This window comes from Enoplosus armatus, chromosome 4, assembly GCF_043641665.1.
Source record: "Enoplosus armatus isolate fEnoArm2 chromosome 4, fEnoArm2.hap1, whole genome shotgun sequence".
In the NCBI taxonomy this organism is placed as follows: domain Eukaryota; kingdom Metazoa; phylum Chordata; class Actinopteri; order Centrarchiformes; family Enoplosidae; genus Enoplosus; species Enoplosus armatus.
The window spans coordinates 16,830,374-16,852,243 of record NC_092183.1 but is presented as its reverse complement, the minus strand read 5'-3'; positions in this window follow the sequence as shown (position 1 = coordinate 16,852,243).

Sequence of the window (21,870 nt, the reverse complement as noted above, 5' to 3'; positions counted from 1 at the left end):
AATGGGAGGCTAAGGTTATAGCCAAGCCCTCTCTTTCTCTCCATTGGTTAGAGTCCCCCTCCGCTCATTCACTGCAAAAAATGTCCATCCCGATAAGTCATTGGGTCTCGTGTTCAAATCTTAAAATGTTATTTTTTTTCTGAAAACACAGTAGGAAAAAAAATGCAAGTGCAGTTTACAGAATCCCACTTGTTTCCAGTTCCAATCCGAGTCGTTTAAAGAATTTCTAGGAGTCAATAAGCTTGAAATAAGGCTGAGTATGCAGGGAGATTCCTTTAGCAATCAACAGTCGAAGTAATAAAATGTGCAGTGATGGGTCGATTGACAATAGAAACAAGTGGAAACACATCGTCCGATGGAAGATTCAGCCTCCTGTTTTGGTAAATCTTAGATTTCCAGACTCAATACTGAACTGGCTGATATCTGAGGGTGGATATTTTTTGCAGTGTTGCCATCTAAGGCTGGAGGGGCTGGGGGGCTCTGACAGGCACAATTTACATTGAGCTCGCCCCGCGCTGCTATTTACTTTGAAACCTGATTAGTATGGGCCGTCTATTGTCACCAAAAAGAGGAAGAAACCCTGAATAGAATAGCAGAAAAAGCGGGGTAAAGGCAAGGGGGGACAAAGCTTTTACGCACGACAAATAAACCAAAAACTGTGCGCAGCGGCGAAAGAGGGACTCTGGCACAGAAATTCCCCAAAGTTTCAAAATGGTTTGTCTTGGACTGGTATCTTTATTATAAAATTAACGGGTGTCATTATTGGTTTGAAGCGGATTTATATTTTCGCACGTTGTTTTGTCTTTGGCATGCGCATTGCGGTACATCCTCGCCTGTAATCGGCACAGTCTCGCTGATTAAAACTTACAATTTAGTTAAAATGAGCTTATAAAGGGAGGAAAATGTCAATGGGGACAATGATGCATAAAAGACAGTGTGTTATACAAACGGGATGCCGTGCCAGCGGCCGAAGATCTCTAAAATTAGACGGAGCAATAAGCAATATTCAATAATTACCGAGGTCCTATAGTCTCCACAATCACTGAGCTGGTGTCACATTATGTCTTAATAATGACAGTAATTCAAAATCATGTGAAGTTGCTGGGAATTTGCATGGGGATTCCGGCTTTTTTGTACCAGGGGTTCTGCAGGCTTACTACCTCTCCAACTCAAAAATGTCTGGATCGCGCTGCCATCTAGCGTACATTGTACAATTACAACCTCATATTAATGCATGCACAAGTCGTCAAACATGAATTTTTAAAACTTAAAAGTTGATTTCAGAAATAAAATAAGCCCCAGTTTTTGCCTACTGCTTCCTCTCGTCTTTTTTTGACGTTCTGAAAACTACGATCTTTTGATGCTATGATTGTATAAGGGAGAAAAAAAACTTTCAAAGAACAACGATAAATATAGATTATACTACAACAAAATAAAAATAGTCTCAAAAGTACACTAGCGTTTTGATTGCATGTGATTTAGATGGAACATAAAGCCAAAATGATGTGCGTAAATCATCTCCAAAAACATGGTAATACACCATGTTGGAAAACAATAAGCATTCATAATACATCAATATAATTATTATTTAATAAAAATAAGCAAAGTCTTTGTACACAGATCTTTAAGCACACAGAGATATTAACAGATATAATGGAGCGTAAATATGCAAGTGCCCCCTTTGGAAACGCATAGGAGGGATGGGTTGTTTTTTAAGTATTCAACAAGAGAGCTCTCTCTCCCGTCCCTGTCTCGGACACTCCACTGAAACTCCCCGGCCATATCTCCAGCTCTTTGAAAAGGTGAAACCAATAAGATTAAATCGGACAAAGAATTTTTTCTGTAAGTGTATCATTAAGATTTAACTCCACAGATTGGAAAGGGGCTCCGCGGGAGAAGAGGAGAGGAGAGTGAGAGGGACAGCGAATGGGAGCAGGGTAGGGCTCTAATAGAAAGCTGGGAAACGGCGAGAGAAAAAGGAGAAAGTGGACAGCAGGACATTAAAAGAAGAAGCACCAGCGACAGCGGTTACCAGTAGAGGATCAGCTTTCTACCTGGATAAAACCAGCCATCGATAAGGCAAGTACAATATTTATTTCTCACTTCTCTTCCGCTACACACGCAAGGCTAAAATCTCTGTGGCACGCCACATGACCGTTAACTTCAAGCCCATGAAGCCGAGCCGGGCGGTGTCAGAGTCACAACTTTTTAACTCGGGGACAGTCGCGCCTTTCCTCCACATTATCACCGATCACCGAGACTCATTCCCCACGTTTCCCCAGCTGTCCACACTGATTTGTACATCAGATAGTAGTAATGTTATTACAGGCTGGTTGTAGTAGCGCTGGACGTGGGAGCCTTTTCCCCCACCACGTCCCGTGCACCTCACCTGCAAGGCTATTTGTTGTTTGAACACATAATGAAAAGATCGATAGCAGGCTGTTTGTCTCAGCGATAGTGTCACTGGATAAAAAGGCTGATCAAGGAGGACCAGCCGTTGCCCATCTTTTACACTGTTTTTCCAAGTGCCAGTTTAGCCTCTATACACTGTCAGATGCAAATATTATAGATTGGCGCAAAACCTCCTGCGCCGGTAAGAACGCTTTGTGTGTATCAGAAAAAGGCTGCAGTGAGGAAATGGAAGATGACATGCAATGTGATTTATCAAAGCAGCATTATTGATGTGAAGGGATCGTAATGAAAACTGATATAAAATAAATGATATGGCAATGTAGGCCAGTCTAACTTATTCCAGGACAAACTGCACGTCAGTCAGCTTTGTAAAATAACCTTACATAATAACATTTAACTGAAACCTTTATGGGTGCATAAAGCTCACGCTAATTAATAATTTTACGTGAGCCAAATAACGTTTATTTTTCATCCCCTATTCACTAAGTATTCTACCCTTTCTTTCTTTTCGTGAACAGCAAAATATGCACGTCTTCATAAAATGTGAAGTTATTGAAAACATGTAAAGAATGACATAATCACATTATTATTAATCACGTCTTTCAGGTAATGGATGCATTTGCGCATTAGCAGCCGTCTTACACATATACTACTCTCATGCATTTCTTTACAGCAGATAATTAGTGGTGTTGGAATATTTCAATTCAATCTGACTTTTTATTCTATTTTACTCTAAATTGAATAATCCACGAATTGCTTGACAATGGCTGTTGAAATTCCCCTTGTGTGATAGTTTTGTGATTGGTTAAACATTTATAGGGATAGAAAGCACACAACAGTTTTGCCAAATCTGTGATGATCAATAACTGGTGCCCTCCTTGCGCAGATACAGTAGGGCGTTGTAAGGCTCACGAAGTGCAGCTTCAATACAGCTGAAACCAACAAGCAGCACAATCAGTTGGGAAAACACTGAGGTCATGAGTGCAGCCCCCCCACCCCCCCCCCCCACCCCAATAAAACAACAGATGACTACGAGCGCGTTTTAGAGCATTTATAACGATGCAAACGGATGTGGAGATGTATAAATGGTCCAGAGTCTGTTTATTATTGATTGTGTGTAATCACATCCGAGATGCAGCCACAGCATATAGCCAAAAAAGACATTATATGGGCTCAGAGGCTGATTCGCGTTTCCAGGGGGCCTCTGCTCAAAACGCCTCCTGTGTACACACGAGTGTTGTGCTTCTGGTCGCCGGGCCAGAGGGCCACATACAGCTGATGCTGAAATCCCTACGACTCCAACTGTCTGCCTGCTAAATTGAAATTATTCTAAGCAACCAGAGCGAATAAAGTGACGGACACCTTTGTGCGTGGAGCTGTGGAGCACCGTGCCACATCTCCATGTTGGGTCCTGGCTGTTGAACAGACTCTGATTAATAGTCTGATCGAGCATGTGTGGCAATAAGACGCAGCTGCAAACCTTCAAAATAACTTTACACTTGTTGGACTGTGCTTCTGTGTAGTATGGACAGGTTTGTCACTGACGTTATTTTCATTAATAATGAAGTGACTTAAGATTTAGTAAGTTAACACTAATGCGCTGCTGACAGTGGCATTACACGGTTTCACCTGTTATTTAGTGTAGATCTTAATTTGTAGATTATTTTATATTGTTTTATACATTTTCAGAGCATATGAGCTGCACTAACATTAGTGCAATGTGTTTCACATTTGGCATTACAACTAAAACAAGATGTACACACATATCTTACAGCATGTCACAGTGACAATACAAACGTTTAGTCCCTTGTTTCTCTCTTGCTGATATATTTTGAGTCGTATTTGTTTTCGAAAATGGTCATCCAGATAATTTGCTTTCTACATGTAAGCAGTAACGCCGCAGTGGCATACTGCTGTTTTAGATGGGCAACAAGGACACATTTCTTCTATTAACTAAGCTGAAATCAAATATAAAATGACATTCAAGGTCCTCGACCTGTTTGAAAATACATTGATTTTGAATTGGTTTTACATGTGAGAACATAGTTGCAACACTGAAGTTAGTGTAACTTTGCTCAACACCTCTATAGCTTAATGGCACTTTGGGAAAAAGAGTGCACGTAACCGTGCGCACTTCGCTGAACACAGAACAAACACTAACACTATCATATTTCTGCAAGTCCTAATTAAAAAAAATCTAAAGGTTTTGTTGCTGTGAGTGGTTGTGTGTTGAACAGGGAGAAGGGAGTGAGGGGTGTGTGTGTGGGTGTGGGTGTGTGTGTGTGTGTGTGTGTGTGTGTGAGGGGGGGGGGGGGTTAGGGGGGCTTCTTTTTGTCCAAATCTGATCCCCAAATTATTCTGGGGGCTCAGATTGGTGTGAAAGGGACGAGAAGGTCACTTGAAATCGCCTTTTATCCGCTGGCTTTTTTTCTATGGATCAGCAACTTTCAATAGACATAATCTAATCGCTCTTAATGGAAAGGCCATTCGTGAGAAATAGTGGAAATATCGTTGAGCCTATAGGCTACAGCCGTTTAAGACCGAAGCATTTAACAGGCAACAAGAATTGACAAAATAGCATGGCCGATAATTATTACTGGGAACTGAACAGTGTCTCCCCCAAAACAAGGAAAGTTCACATATCAGTTAGAAAAAGTATTCAGAGGAGATATAACTTTATGTGTGTTATAATAACCCTATTAATTTCTATGTTATTTCATCATAATATTGCGAATGCTTTTTAAAGTTGTCTTTTTGCTCTAAAAGGACTTTAGTTTAACTGTAACATCGCATTACCCTACAGTGAATCACCCGAGTTTGAATGTAGATATTATTGTTTGTTTCCTCATTATTTTTAATATGGCCTCGCGTCTCCAGAGATTTGAGATGCCTCAGTTTTAGACGTGATGAATGAAAGTCTCTTTCCAGGGTTTTTTTTTTTTTTTTGCATCCCAGACTATAATTGAGGACAATAACTGCAATGACTTTCCCAATTAGGCTTGAGGTTGGAGTTAAGTTAGGGGGGACTGTCAGTTTAGGCTATGGGCAATGGCTTTATTGCTCACTAACCATCATTTCTTTAGAGCCTATGTGCTAATTACTTTGGATGGTCCCAGAGACGGAGATTATAAATCCATTAGCACCCAAACCCTCGTGGTTACACAGTGCAAACACTGTAATTTTGCAGTACACCAAAAAAACCAAACTTTAAGTACCAGCAGCTAGATGAAGGGAAGCACATTTTCAACGACGTGTGTACTTCTTTAGGAAGCCGAGCGTTTATCAATCAGCAGCTAAGCCGAAACACACAGAGGAAACCAGGCAGAACAGAAAATTAACTGACAGGGGAAAATATCTTATCAGGCCGGTGGTTAGGTTTAAAAACGACCTGTTTATATTACTGTGTCGACTTAAAGCAGCATTGTAATCATACATGATCAACACAACACCATTTTTATATTGTGGGTTCTATTTTAAGTTTGGGGAATCATTTATTCCTATTCCCCAAATGCCCGTGAAGTATCCGGGGAGCGACGCAGCCTTAAGGAATAAAGTGAATTAAAATACGACTTAATACCTGTTTGACTGCGTTTAAAGAAAGCAATACAAAAAAAAAAAACGGGACCCAAAACGGGGGTGCACGAAAGCACCTCACCCTTAAAGTAATTTATTTCGGGGAAACCGGAGGGCAAAGGTGGAATTCTTGCGAAATTCAACAAGGATAAGGGAGCTTTAGGAATTCTGCACGCAGATTACCTTTCATCCCATCCTCACATTATCCGACAACACACAGTAGAAATATAGCTCAGCGACAAAAGAGCGAGATTACCCTCCGACACAGAGGAGTGCAAAACAATTTTTAAGAAGTATTGCGATTATTAGGGGAGCGAACAAGGAGAGAGAGGGAGGAGGAGAGAGGACGAGGGGGGGGGGGGGGGGGGGGGGGTCAACCTAGAAGAGGAGTGATTCCCTGTGTGCTTTGAAAGGGGGGAGACAAAAAAAAAAGAAGATGACATAGCTCACCGTTCATAAAGTGTCCTGTCGTGGTGGTGTAGAGGATGGAGCCATCTAAAGAGAGTTTACCCACCTTTTTATGCTGGCATAAATATTTATGGTGTGTAAAGTCACATCAAACACGATATGAATCCGAGCAAAGCTGCACGAGGATAGGATCGTTTATTAGGATATATAAACAAACGAGTTCTCCCTCTCTTTTGGTAACTTTAACAGATTGTTGTTCAGACTGTTGGTTATGATGCCTTGCAATGATTACTGACACTGGGTCAGATTGCCCCCTTCCCTTATGGTTTAATTTGTTTGGCTGTTTAACTTTTGATTTGTAACTAAATGAGTGGCATCACATCAGCACTGCATTACCCCCCCCCCCCCCCCCCCCCCATTTTTCCCCTCCAAAACCAATACACAGCAGGGTCTTAATTAGAAATGTAGTGTAGCTGAACCATCAGCATGCTGGAGCTGAGAATGACTGAGCACACTACTGCAGTCTAGTCTACATCGGTACAGAGAAAACTGAAAATTACAAACTCTCAGAGGCAGTTTGTGTGAAAAAACATATTTATTTACGTTTAGCAACCTTGAAAATATTTTGTGCCATAAATGAATATATAAAGGGACATGAGGCTGCAATCAAAGTTCTACTTTCATTTCAACCCTCCTAAACAACTGTGAAAAATGATTTATTATAATGCTGAAATATAGCACTGATTAGTCAACACTGCAATTGTGTGAAATATAATTTTTAATATATCATACATTTCTAATTGAAATAATGTTTAAATCAAAAGATACCCCCCCCCCCCCCTCACACACACACACCCACACACACATGGACAAAACTCTCTTGAGATTTTGTGTATTTTCATCTGAAAGGTGTGTGTCTGGTGTTTGCATGTGTGGGCACATGTGTGTGAAAAGACAGTGAAGTGAAGGTGGCCTGTGTTTAGTGTCCAGACCTGGCAGATTGTGACCTTATCAATGTGAAACTCTTAAGATAAATTATTCATAGCACCTGTTTGATGTCTCTGGCCAAAGAATGACAAAGGTGTAGGATTTTAAGATGCATCTCAAAACCACAAATATCAGCTACCGTGCTACCTGTCTCTTTTTCTCAGAACAGAAAAAAAGGGAGATAAGCTGCACTTCAAACAAGAAAAGTGAACAATTTGTTTCCTAACGGGTTGCAGAAGAGAGCGACCAGAGAACAGCCACAGATAGTAAGTGCATGCTAGTCTTCATTTGCAGATGCATTAATAAAACTCAACTGTAACTCAATCTACCATCTTCAGTTTGAAAAGGTGTGGCTTTTGTTAGCCATTGTTTTAATGTCATGTAACTCACAGGTGTCCAGTCATTATGTCGGTCACTGAGGCCACTGCCTCCTCCACCCTCACTTTAATTTGAAACTTGAAGCAGAGAGTTTGTGTGAGTGGTTCAGTGGGGCTAACCTTGCCCTTTGTAACTGAGTTTGCGTTGTGTCTCTCCTCACAGGCAGAGAGCAACATGGCGGCCAGGCATCCGGAAACACAGTGGAACGTGTCGGTGTGGTGCGAGGACTGACGCCGGGATGAGATGTAATTTATGGCGAGTGCCGTTTGATTATAGGACAGCGACGGTGATGCCACTGCTTAGCATGAGTGTTGGGATCACTTGACATGACAGCCCTGCACTGACAAGCTCATTGTACTTAATCATACATGTGGTAACGGTAAATTAATAGTCACTCTCAGAATAGATTTTAAGAGGCTGCACTCTCTGAATTTCATTGCTCAGTTCACATTTAGTTTTTTAGTACATCACTGGGAGTGTGTGTTTATCAAGTACTATTCCAAGCTTTTCTCCTCCGTAATGAATCCAAGCATCCGGGAAGTCAAATTCTTTCTCAATGATTTGTTTTGGAAAAAAAAACAAAGTGTGTTTTTTGGGAAACTGGCAGCTGATCCTTTTCATAGCTAGGGGTCAACATAACACTCCGTATTAAAGAAAATAAATAAGACTTGGATGGATATTAATGATGATATATACAGATGTACTGCGCATGAGCTTGAATTATGTGTGAACGTGCTGAAGGAGAGACACTCTCACAGACACTCCGCACATGTTTGTGTGTTTACTTGACTGTGTGTGTGTGTGTGTGTGAGTGTGTGTGTGTGTGTGTGTGTGTGTGTGTGTGTGTGTGCGCGATAGCCGAGTCAGTTTCCCTCAGATGTTCCCTTTGACCTTTGACCCCACAGTGTGAGGTCAAGCCCTGAGAAATGAGATGGTCGATTTCTGGCCAGAACTGCAAACATTCCACAACAATCTTCTGTCCTCCTCCTCCTCCCCTCTCTCTCCTCATATCCGTCATTCCTCACCCCTTCACTCCTTCTCAGTATGTCTTTTCCACGACTTACAGAGAGTCAGAGAAAGTTCTCATTACAAACAAACATGTTTTATTGTGTTTGCCGTGGGAATCTTAAAAGCGCACACACCCTTCATATTAAGAATTACAACATCGGTTAAATTTAATATGGCCGACATCTGCCTTGTTCACAGAAGGAAAGAAAACAAAAGGGGTATGATTTTAGAGGAGAAGCTGTGTCAAAGATTTGGATATTACAAGCCTGCACTTTGAAAGCACACTGTGTGTGTTTGGAAAGCTTGTCAGTGATGTCAAGGATGAGAAATGTTGCAGTGTGGTTTTTTACACACGCTGCTGGCTCTAGCATTTCCGGCAACATTTCTCACTCTGCCTCCCTCACACCATCCGCTCTGCTGCAATATCCCCACATTTTTCCATCCTTTCACTTCTTCCCCTACCCTCCCTCCCTCCCTCCCTCCCTCCCTGTTCGCCTTCTCTCCGCTCTCTGACCACTCTTCCTCCCTTTACCCTTCCTCTCTGCTGCACCACCCTGCCCAATCTCCGCCTCCCCCCCCCCCCTCCCCCCATCCTTTTTCCCTCCACCCACTAATTTCTCAGATTTTCTAACATGCCGTTCCACAGAATGCTACCACCTGTGTCTTTAGAGGGAAAGGGAGGGGTGGGGGGTATCGGTATTCCTCTTAGGGAGGCTGGTTAAGGTAAGTGGCACCCTCTATTACAATGACACGACAAATAATGGTTCTGCTTGTTGTGTTTCTGTATTAACTTTTTTTTTCATGGAATGACCCCGGCTTCCTAAGCATCACCACCCTCCATCAGGGCTCTAGCTACAAGTCACTGCTGTAAAAACACACACAGTCACCATCGATGAACGTCAGCAGAGCAGCCACAGTGCCGCAAAGGAGCCCGGAGACCAACAAAGGCGGCTGATACAGTAACACCAAGTGGCTCGTGCTCTTGAACTTGCTTTCATAATGATGTAATATTACTAAAAGGCAATGCAACACACCAAAGACCTTAATAAAAACACATCAATCTCGATATGCGTGTATGCGTTTTTCTTTTTCTTTTCTTCACTCCCAGTTGAATTGTGATATCATTTGATGTTGGCTGTTATGTGATTCATCGGAGGGTACAGCTGCTTCACATGGATCTTGGCCTGGACAGGACTGTTTCCTCACAGGGCAGCTGATCACATGACTCAATCACACGGATAGATCTGAGCTCTAATTGGCCACGCACTGGCGCATCACCGTGGTGTATCTTGGTGCATGTGTACAGCTCTCTGCTGTGAATAGTAAAATGGTGGGTTGAGTTTTGCTGTACTAGGTAAGAGGGCGGTGAGATCCGTGTATATCTGTGGGTGGGGACTTCTAGACCAGGGGCTGTTGCTATGATGATCTACAATGCAATATGTCATCACTAGGACAATGCACATAGCTCTGCGAAACAATGCAATGCCACATAGTGAAGCTGTGCAGCTGGAAAGGTAAGAAAAGAGTGGAATTTCTGGTTTCAATATCTGTGTAGATTACTGTAGGGCTATAACATCTTCCTGATTCCTCTCTCTTTCTCCCTCCACCTCATGGCCCCCGTTTCTCCCTCCATTCATTCACATCCAAGTTATGTCGACGCATTAATGACCAGTGTGCTGCCTGTATGTCCAGTGTAAAAAAAAAAAATAAAGCTCTCCTATCACTCTCATCGCCATCAGCCATCAACTCGGTGAGGTTAAAGCAGGCAGCAAGTGACAGGCAACAGGGAAAATATGTGTAGGCGTATGTGTGTCATCACGGCCATGTCCATGGTGCAGTTCGACTGATTGTGTTTACGTCCCTTTCCTCCTCCTCCTGCTCTGTATGTCCACAGGCAGCTCAAGGATGTAAAGGAAGGGCTCAGAGCCACTTGATTCCCTGCCACCACCCACCGTTACCCCAGTGTTACCAGAGCGTGGATGTCTGCCCCTGTCCCCCAGAGCCTAAGTCCCCCTCTCCCCCACCCCTCCACAACCAACACGCACCCACCAACCCAGCCCTCCTCCCCCGACCCCCAATCCCTCCACCTCCCTGCCTCGCTCCCTGATTCAGTGTGTAAAAGCGCCCCCTGAATGATGGATTACTGTGTCACCGCAGCCTGCGAAGGATTAATTTGTTTCATTGATTTCTCTTTAGGCAGAATGCCAGCGTCTGCCGCTTCCCACCTTTTCCCCAAGACTCGCAGCTGTAATAGACGGTAATGGCCTAAGACAAATCAACCCGTTTCTTGTAAAAATAGCACCAAATAACCCTCCCCACCCTCCAGCCTGCACTCCACTCACGAGCACATCGGGGAGTGGTGGTGGTGGGGTATCAGGGGGTGTTCGATTCATCCTCATTCTCCACCTCTATCACTCTATCTGGCTATCCTTCCATACCACCGTCCCTCCTTATCCTGTGCTGAGCCAGAGGAGACCATCCAGTCACTCTAACAAAGCCATAAGTCTGCCGTACTTACAGCTCCCTCTCAGGCCTCACAATGGATGGGTAATGACAGCGCTGTCTGGAGGGGGCTGTGGGAGTTGGGCCATTCTCTCCAGTAATGGAAGCAGTTACTGCCATTCCCTATACACCTGCAGGAACAGCTAACTGTTAACCACTGTGATCTATGGAGAGGCCTTTCCGCACCAGGCTAAGGTTGAAGGGTTGTACTGACACCGCTGAATTAGGGCATGTCTGCACAACACATCTTTTTTTCTGTCTCCGCTATGGTGCATGAAGGTATTCTACTGTACGTTGAGAGCTATGGAAAAGCATTGGAGTTATTTATAAACAAATCTGTACCAATGAATCAGTGTTGGTACAGCTCTCAGCACTGCACACTGACAATCCAGCATTCCTGACATTCACTGATTTAACGCAGACATAAGATGCTGCCACATCTTTACTACCCTGTCACTGCTTTGAACGATGGGAAACCCAAACTGCCTGTAACATTAAGCACACCACTACTGACTGTCCTCGAACGCTTTCCAATCCCACAGAGATTTATGAGCAGAACCAGATCCATTAATCCATTGTTGATTTGCTGTGGCTGCCCTGCAGGGTTTTTGGGATCAGATATCATACAGTGCTGAAATTCACCCCATTGCGCAGCAGGGTAGACTGTAACACCCTGACTGGTGCTAAAAACGCTGCACGGAGCATTAGGACATTAAATATAAGCCAGTGTTTTTCAATTTTTAAATTCATGGCACATTTGAAATTCCTGCATGTCTACCAACAGCCTCACTCACACACAACTTGACAGATATATGAACTTTGGACAGAAAACACTGTCACTTACATAAAAAATTACAACATAAACCAGAGTGAAAATCCATAGAGGGCTCTGTATGAGTGAGTTAGAGTTGGTACACAATGTGATAATGACCCAGGCTGCAGGGAAATCTCATCAGCTCCCTGCAATCAATTTAACAATGTTTACAAAGCCACAGGCTGGGGTTTGTGCTTGGGGACTGAGCACTGGTCACCTGGTGTTCCACTAGATCCCCCTGCTAAGCTGGCCTCTCCTGGGTAAACCTCCACAAAGCCCCCTCATGTCTGACACCACCAGGCCCTTCAAATACTGCTCTCAGACAGAGGATTAGGTAATCTCACCATGATACTGTCTTTTTCTCTATTTCTATCATTTTTTCTCCTCCCTCATTGTCACCCTTTCTCTACCCCTGCATTCTCATACCTTACATCCTCCCTCGCTCTCTCTCTCTGGCCTGTTGAAGTGCTTGTTCTACTCGGGGCACATCTATCCTCAGGGGTCCTTACATTCTTAAGTGCCTCCAGAAAAGGTTAGTTGGCAGGTAATTGTCCAGCTGTGGTCGGGCTTATCTTAATTGTGGGTGCTTCGGTGCAAGCTACACTTCCTTTGATGAAGAGACTTACAGTATGTGGAATAAAGGGACAAGATAGGAGGATGGAACAAGAAAAGGATTTACTATTTGAAGTGTATTTGATATTTTTCCATTTGTTGTTTGTACTTTGGCAGTTAAAATGAACACTGTGTTGTGTTCTTTTTAATTTGTAATGAGAAAACCTAAAACTTATTTGGATATGACTTGATAGTATTCCTTCATACACATTTTTGTGTCTTTATTGCCTGCTTTTCTAAAATGTCTGATCTGTGCATCACTTGATAGTTTTCATTATAACAAACTCAATATGTGTTGTGCCTCCTGATCCTACACATGTACAGTGGAAAAAGCAATGTTGACCTCATGGTGTTAAAATCCAAATGACTAGTCTTCAGCCATTCTAAATCTATACTTCTATTAGCCATCTGATCATATATATGATATATATATCCAAGTCGATAAGAAGCTTTAGGGGGGTTACTGTTTGCATTGCCCCAGTCAAAGGTCATGACTGACCAATAAAATATTTTCAGAGCACCATCAATAACTCTGACATGCAGACTAATACAGTATGAGATTGTGGGTAGGGGGAGGAAGCGTGCTGTGCTTGCTTCGAGCAGAATGGATGAGCAAGAGGCCAAAAGGTTACTGGACAGACTTCGGCCCCTGTCCCTGCACCCTCTCATATGTGCATTTGATAGCAACAGGGGCAATTATAAAGGTATACTTCAGACAGGTCAAATGGGAGAGGGCAAAGTGCAGAACCTTTAAAGTACTGGCTGGAGTCAAAGGTTAGGATGGACATAGGACATCATAGCACGCCGCTGGGCAAAGGGTAATGGAATCAGCGCTATAAAGACACAAACTAATGAGGAGGGGAAAAAAAGGATCACATCTTCTCTTCATTTAGCCGATCTCAAATTATGGCATTAAATGCAGTTTGGCTTGACTACAGTAACTACTTGTGTGTGTGTGTGTTCATACATTGTATGTTGTCTGAGGAACCATCAGGCTTCATGGCTATTAAATATGAATAGCCCAAGGTCAGGGAAGGTCGTGGCATGCATTTAGCTACAGTGACCAATGCGAAATGTAAAGGTTAAAGTGGAATTGCCTGAGTTGGAGCAATACAACGTTTGCTCGTCCACATTTATGCATCCCATTGGCAGTGATTTATGGTAAGAGATAAGCATACGGATGGGAAGAAAACACTCTCTTTCTCCTATCCCGTCAGACTCGGTAAATACACTACTCACTCATATCAATCACCATGTCACAGTGAATCGCCACTGTATACTTCCTGCTCAGATTAAAAACTGCCTTTGTCTTGCTCTGCCTTCTCCCTCCGACTCTGGGGAGCACACTGGCGGTATTGTTGCTATTTCACAAGCTCTGTATTAGCATTTCAAACAGCTGTGGTACAAAAGTAGTGAGTATGTTCAAAGTCAGCGGTATGCCTTAGTTATGTGCCATCTTCCATGGATAGATTCCATACTGTATCAATCATACACTATAGACCCCAATTGATCTAAAAAATACTGAGGAGAAAATGGTATGTTTTTTTTATGTGACTGTTATGTGACTAAATGCTTTTTCTAATGTAATGTTCCTCCACTTCTATCTATTTATAGGCTGTGTAGAGACAGCTGTGCTATTGTATTTTCTTTTAATGGGCTTCAGTGCATTTGGTTTGAATAAAAAAAAAAAAAGAAACCTCTACGCTATTACTTTCCTCAGAATTCCAGGGCATTTAAAAGAGTTCAAGTTGGAGCAGGTTTTATGCTTATAAAACAAATCACTGCTGATTAAAATCAATTTCCCGTCCTCTGTCCTCCGCAGGACAACATTCCTGTGCTGCAGCCAGATGGGCTGTTCAGCATTTTGCAGGAGCAGCCGCTCTGGGGGGGCCTCAACCGGGCCAGCGATTAACTCTATATCCCGGCTTTTAGAATTTTGTAGGCCTCTTGAACATGAACATGTTCTCCAGGTCCCTTTGGCTACTTAAATGTGAAAACCAGCCCGTCACTGGTGCACCACAGCCTTTGCGCAACTACCCCCAAGTGGTTCAGAATCCAGCCAGAGAAAAGTCCAAAAAGAAAACATGCTTTTGAACTGCCAGCCAAAACGGAAACATGGTCTAGTAAGCTGCTTTTTAACCTGAACCATAAAGACCAATTTTTCCTTTCCTCCAATAGTAATAAATCTGCTCTTTTCCTTTATTACACATATTATGTTTTTCCATTGTAAGATCAAAGGGTGATAATGCGCGACACCATAGGCACCAGGGTATATTACCTGACATTTTCTGTTTAGTTCTCCATCAGTCTGCATTTCAGCTTGCATGCAACTTCAATATGACAAAAGCCTCTTTAACACCAGAAAAACTGGGGTAGCCAAAGTATAGAATGTTTCTCCTCTGGAAATCATATCAATTTCATTGCGCCAACTGCAGCGGTCAGCTTTGAGGATCAGATTCTTACCATTTTAATACCAGCGATGACATATCCCTACACACCAGCCTTTACACCATCTATCCTCCCCTCCCTGTGAGAACAACAGCTCTAAAGGCCGTTTATGTACAGGACAAGTTCTGTACGATCTGTCACATTCATCTCTATTTCCCTTCACCACGGGGCATTTGAACCACATCAGAATCTATTACCACCATGCAGATTCAGCCCCCGCTGACAATACAAATCATGATAAGATGGAGCAGTGACTCCATAAACACCCTCGCTTATATATCACATCATATGAGCTGGGCTGGATAGCAAATCCCACTTGTGATCTATGTGATTGTCTATTTATATGGATGGACTAAAGATACGGATATCATTACATCTCTGTCTGTCTTTAACCTATGTCTGTTACTACCCCATTCAAACAATAGATATATAAATAGTGTGTGTATGTGTGTGTGTGTGTTTATCAGTGGGAGCATCCATCACTCAGCAGGAGGAGTTCCAAATCAGTTGCTTGTGAGGAGAGATTTATGCTGTAATGCATCAAATCAACAGACCTTTACAATAAAATATGATTTTATCAATAGGCCTGATCAATAGTGCTTGCAGGACGCTGTGTAATTATTACAGAGGTCCGTATCAATAAAACTGTCATGCATGACCTCCTGCCAAAGGCTATGGAGCTGGAGTCACAGACAGTCGAAGAAAGGTTTGTGTCAAGGCCCTGACATGTTTGATTACCTGGACATAAGGTCATGCCTTTGATGTGCCGTAACTTATCAGGACATCTCGGCTGCAATGAGAGTCAGGCAAGGAAAGTTTTAACAGCGGTGACAATCTGGTGCATAGCAACACATTTAAAGCTATATGTATATGATGCATTTACTGACCTGTTAATACTGCCAGGTCTGTTTAAAAACTGCCATTGTTGGTGAATTGTGTTTCCTTGCACCTCTGCTGACATTAGAGATAATAAATGATAGAGACGCAGATGACTGTCTTTACTGGAGTGAGGATCATTTGTCCTGAAGCAAGACAATCCAAGAGTGGAGGAAAGACTGTCAAAAAGAGCTTTGTATTACACTGTAGTGGGAGCACTCTACATTAACACACACACACAGTCACATACACACACATACAGTACACCAGAGAGAGAGCGTGAGGCAGGGACCAATGAGGCAGTTTATATCGGGATTTTGTTTCACAGCCACGGCCTCCTGGGAGAGAGGGGTCTGCCAATAACACTTAAGAGACAGAGCAGGAAAAGTAAGTGCTTTTATTACAGCTCATCACTCATGTAATTTCTGGCAGCATTTGTGATTACAGATCAAGTGATTGACTAACTACACATTCGGCGGCTGAGTTATGAACCGGGTGCCTACCATTCCAGCCCCGGCAGATTCTCCGTGTCAGCTGTAACTCATCCTCTCCCAGGGTGCTAAATCAAAGAGCACGCTGCAGCCGGAAGAGTTAAATAATAACTTGAGCTTTATTGTAAATCTGTCAGAAATTAAACCTGCACGGACGTCGTCTCGGCCCCGATGTTGTACTGCATGGGGTGAAGAGGCTGGATGGAGGGGATCAATAGAGGTATTGATGGATGACAGGTGAAGTGGGTGTGTATGGCGTGCATGTGTTTGTGTATGGATGTGTGTATGTGTGTGTAAGGGGTGGGGGATTGAATCATCCTGGGGTTAGGTAGAGAGCACAGCTCAGGGTGTTTAATCGACAGGTCTCACCTTGAATCGACTGGCAGGAGTCTCGCAGGGCAAAGACGTGATACACACAAGCAACACTTACTCACACACACCAAAACAAACCATAGGGAGTGTGAGAGGCTATGGGGTGGGATCAGGGCGGATGTCTCAATACCATCAGTAGTGCATGCCTATATGTAGTCAGTGTTGGGTTTAGCACTCACAGAAGCAAATCTAAGATTCAATTCAGAAGCAATTGTATGATTTCACTCTTTTTTTACCTTTAAAAAGTGTGATCAACATTTCCGTTCAATATTTCAACATAACTCATATCTCACGAGTAGAACACAGTGCCAAGTTATTGACAAATGTCAAATGTAGATAATGAAAAACAAAAACACATGCGCATTTATAATGAAATCCTGACAAGATGAATTAACATGTGGTTGTGGTCCGCACTGTGGCAAAGAACCAGTTTGCATACAGTACAAGGCTTATGAAGGACCTCTTTCTAAGAAACATAAAAAACCCACAAACTAAGCAAAGCACACTCAAAGGAAACTCTGTTTCCAGCAATGATCCTACATTACACTGAGAAAGCTCAACATGTAGTATTATATCTGCAACAACTCAATTTCCTCACACTCAAAAGAGCCATATAGCAGCATGCACATGTGACTCATACTGCAGACGGGCAGCCATGAAAACACTCCACCGTGAAATGTCTTACAAGAGGCCAAGATCTTAGAGGGCGTTATGTCTTTAATAAACAACAGACTGTAAGAATTAAAATGAATGCGGCTCAGTCGTACGTACTGCAAAAAAACCTCAACCCTCTCAAGTTCTGCTGAAATGTGGTGATTTAAAGACTCTGTAGCTCCTAGACGCGGCTTTGACTGTAAGACCAAAGTCTAATGCTTTCAGATGAGGTCAAGGTTCATGCGTGTCGCTCACTGAGATGGTTTGTAAGACGAGCATATTTGCCAAATCACAGTGTGGGGTAAAGTGGAGCCCATTAATGCTGATCTGGAGTCTGCTTTGTAGAGCTCTTGCAGAGCCTTGGAGCCAAAAGTATTTAGCTTTGTATGCGGTCTACAGAAAAGCATTACCAAGTGGACAGTAGAGTGCACAATGCTACTAAACGATGAATATATTTTGATTTCAAATAGTTCTCATAACCTGACATAAAAGGGTATACGCATTTAAACATCAGATAAATACAGATACATTTCAAGTCCACTGGTGGACAGAACTCTTATAGATTCTTCCGAGAAGTGCTGAAGGAAGAAGCCACTCTTCTGTGTGTAGGACAGTGCCTGAATTGTTCAGAAGAGGAAAGAATTGGAGAAAGAGGGGTGTCGACTCGTGGTCCCGGGTGGGAGGAAGGGGAGGACATCTGAACTTGCTGTCCAGGGCTTAGATGGGGAGAAGAATTGTAAATCAGAGACTTGAGGCTGGTGTGTAAACTAATTCTTGAATGGTGACAAGAGGCTACACTCTGATCTGCAGGATCTGTACATCTCTCAGGAGGTCTGGGTTTGAGTCTGAACCTTGGATTCTGCAAAATGCTGCTGTCACTTCTAGATTGTTGGGCCAATTCAGCCAGATGTGTAGGTCTCCCCTGAAGAGACAGAGATACATGAAAAAAGAAAAGAACAAAACAAACGTCCACACTAAAAGAAACCGGGAGGAAAAGTGCAACAGTATCTTGATGTAAAAATATATAAAGAGAAAGACCTCATCTTCTTGATTACACAATATATCAATGTTCTTTTGGAGGACATTTCATTTTTCTACATTCTCTAGGGAGTGTAAAGGTTTTTGAACTTCATTGTTAATTGCTTACTGTTTGAAAACATTACTGTTGCAGCAGTCCACTACTAAAGTCACATCTCGAGCTTGCCAACCAGTTAATGTGTACTCGCCTCTTTAATCTCAAGTGTTTCAATAATGCCTCTCAAAGTACAAAACCACTTAGCTCTCGCAGTCATGTTGTAGAATGAACATTCATACTATGTATAGCAAATAAAGGGTTGATTGCCAGCAGCCCTGTGATGTCACTGGGTCATCCCGATGTTTCCATTCACTCTCTACTGTCAACTATCTAATGAAGGCAAAACTGAGCCTTTGATATTGCTTACTGAGACAAAAGAGGTAAAGAAAAAGAAATACAATTTAATATGTGCAAACCTAGATTGTTTCCCTTTGAAGCCATGCACCGTCCTCATGGGAAACACACTAGCTACGAGCTGAATCATTTAGTTCTGTTCTTTGTGAAAACCACATTAACCCTCACCTTGCGAGCCTCAGCTAACACTCTGCTGTGAGCTTGCTGTCCTGTCCGTAGCCAGGGCAAGGTGCTAGCAGTGGGCCTGCATCGCTCTCCCTCTGACCTGGGTAAAAGATGCAAAGTGGTGAAGACTACGTCTCTGCTTCCTCTTCTTCTGCGTGGTTCTTTCCTCAGCTCCCATGGCCCTGCTGTTCTGCAACCCTCCCTCTCGTCCCCCTGGTCAGATTTGATTGATGAGTGGCCATTTCCTCTACTGTCCATTCCCGTTGCAGACCTCGCCATGGTAAATGCTGAATCGTGTAACGCTCCATCTCCCTCATCTTTGTCTGGTCTTTCTTCATGTCTTTCTTCTTCCTCTGCACTCTCACTCTCCTCATCTTTCTCCTGCTCCTCAGAGACCTCTGGTCTCTGCAGACCTTGAAGCAGCTTGTGTTGAACCTGCCCGGAGTCCTATCAGGAAGATACACAATATCTGTTTAGGTTGTTCCTATTGTGACACTGGTAGCTTACATGTACAGTCGAAGTATATTGATAGGACAACAGACAACACTGTACACAAAGATGTAATTTGTGATAAACGGCAACCAGCTGTGTGCTAATGTATGAAATCTAAACTGATTCACTTAAAATGAGAATCATGAATAAGATCATTTGCTTTGCAAAAATGATCTCAGATTCTGAGATCTGTGACTGTGTGCAATCACTGGGGCTAAGCTAGCTGCTGAGGGTCGGTAAATCCCTACAAACTGTAGGAAGACTGCTTGTTAAACCACGTCGTCTCATTTCTATTTCCACATACAAATACAGAAGATGCGACGTATGGGTGTGCATGCTTTGAAGGGGTTTAAAGTATCATTGATGGAGCCGTACTGAGGAAAAAAAGTAATATGAAGAGTAATGTAACTAATTACTTTTGCTCTTGAGTGATTAGTAAAGTAATGTAATTCCTTTTCAGTGAGTACTATTTAATGAGTAATTGATTAAACTTTTCAAGTAACTTGGCCAACACTGGACTTACTGGTTGACGTGTAAGTACAATAATTCCAATGCATGTGTATCTGCATCTGTATGTGTGTATATGCATGTGCATGCTGCATGTCTGCATGTGTATGTGTGGAGGTGAGAGAATTGCTCTGGTAAGGTTGCCTTCATCAGTGCACGTTATAATTCTAATTGGCTTTATTAGGGGGCTTAAATCTAATACCAGCTCTGTGCGCTGCCTTAGGCTCACACTGTGGGAGTGTGTGTGTGTGTGTGTGCACCTCTGTTTGATGTTTACGACTCACCCGATCTCTCATAGAATGTTTTCTATGTAACAGACATGAGTAGATGGACTAACGTAGCCCTATTAGAGTAATAAAATTACATTCCCTCCTTTGCCTCAGCCTGGAGCAGCACAGTCTGAGAGCAGAGCCCCAGTCAATAGGCAAATACAGCATTTAGAGGTTCAGTCCAATGAGCAGCAGCACTGTAGCACCAGATGTGATGATACAGACTTAAGGCAAGAGAAAAGCTGCATGAAACTGCAACGCAACATTTGACCCCATTTAAAAACTTGATACCAATTTGAGAGTTCTGGTTGTAAATAATTTAAGAGGTCTCGTTCACTGAACACACACAAATAATTTTTACGGGCACGCATGTATGCACGAGTGTGCACATGCATCGACACAATCTCAAACGTTAACCTACGAACACTCCTGTGCACACATGGGCGGGCACGTGCACACACATAGATTCCACCATGCACTGGAAACAGACTCCTTAATGAAGCCTTTCCCAAGTGAAAGTAGAGCAGAAATACATACTGGCCCATTTCTGCCTTCAGTTCACCCTCCACTCCTCGCTCTTTCTCTCCCTCACCTTCTCTACATCATTTGTTTTATTCATGTTTCGTTGTCTTTCTCTGTTGTCTCAATGAGTTAAATCACAACCCCTAATTTATGGCTACAGGCAAAGACACTTCTACAAACAAACTGGCTGATGAGAGGGGATGACTGAAAACATACGCGCCGAGCGGTGTGTGTAAATCTTAAAATGCCTGTTACTGTCTTTTTATCTATGGTTATTTACATAAGAAATGACAACGTGTGTAAAAGAATGGCTGTGATGCAAAATGAAAAAAGGCTGTGCACTGGAGGAGAGGGGAAGTGAGAGAGAGAGAGAGAGTAAATCCAGTGACACTGAGTGGGGAGCACTCAGGTGTGGTGAGAGGATTATACAAAACCCTGAGTATGAATGACAGTAAACACCTGAATGACAGAGAGATGGGGAGGGGCGGGAGCTTGGGTGTGTGTGTGTGTGGCTCTGGGTTTAGTGGTCCTCACTGATACTCTGAGAGGTGAGCGAATATATTCACCACTTAATGTTTTGAGGGCTGTGCTGTTTACTCGAGTGCAACTTTGTCATATTGTATCATTCATTACCGATATGTTGATTTACAGCATGTATAAAGAAACTGAAACAATGAATGAGAGAGGATTTGAGAAGCAAACAATGGGTGCGTGGGAATGAGGATGTCAACAAAGCAGGCAGGGAGTGAGGAAGAGGAAGATATCAATCAGGAGCGATCCACTGCAAGAGTTAGAGAGCTGCTGTTAGCTAGTGAGTTACAGATTGAGCTATACAGTATGCAAGTAAGTCAATAAAAGGGCTATAGAGCAAGAAAGAGGAGGTATGTTTATCTTACTTGCACTATGTTTTCCTTCCCTGTGCGCTCCGTTGGTAGGGGATTGCTGACAAGG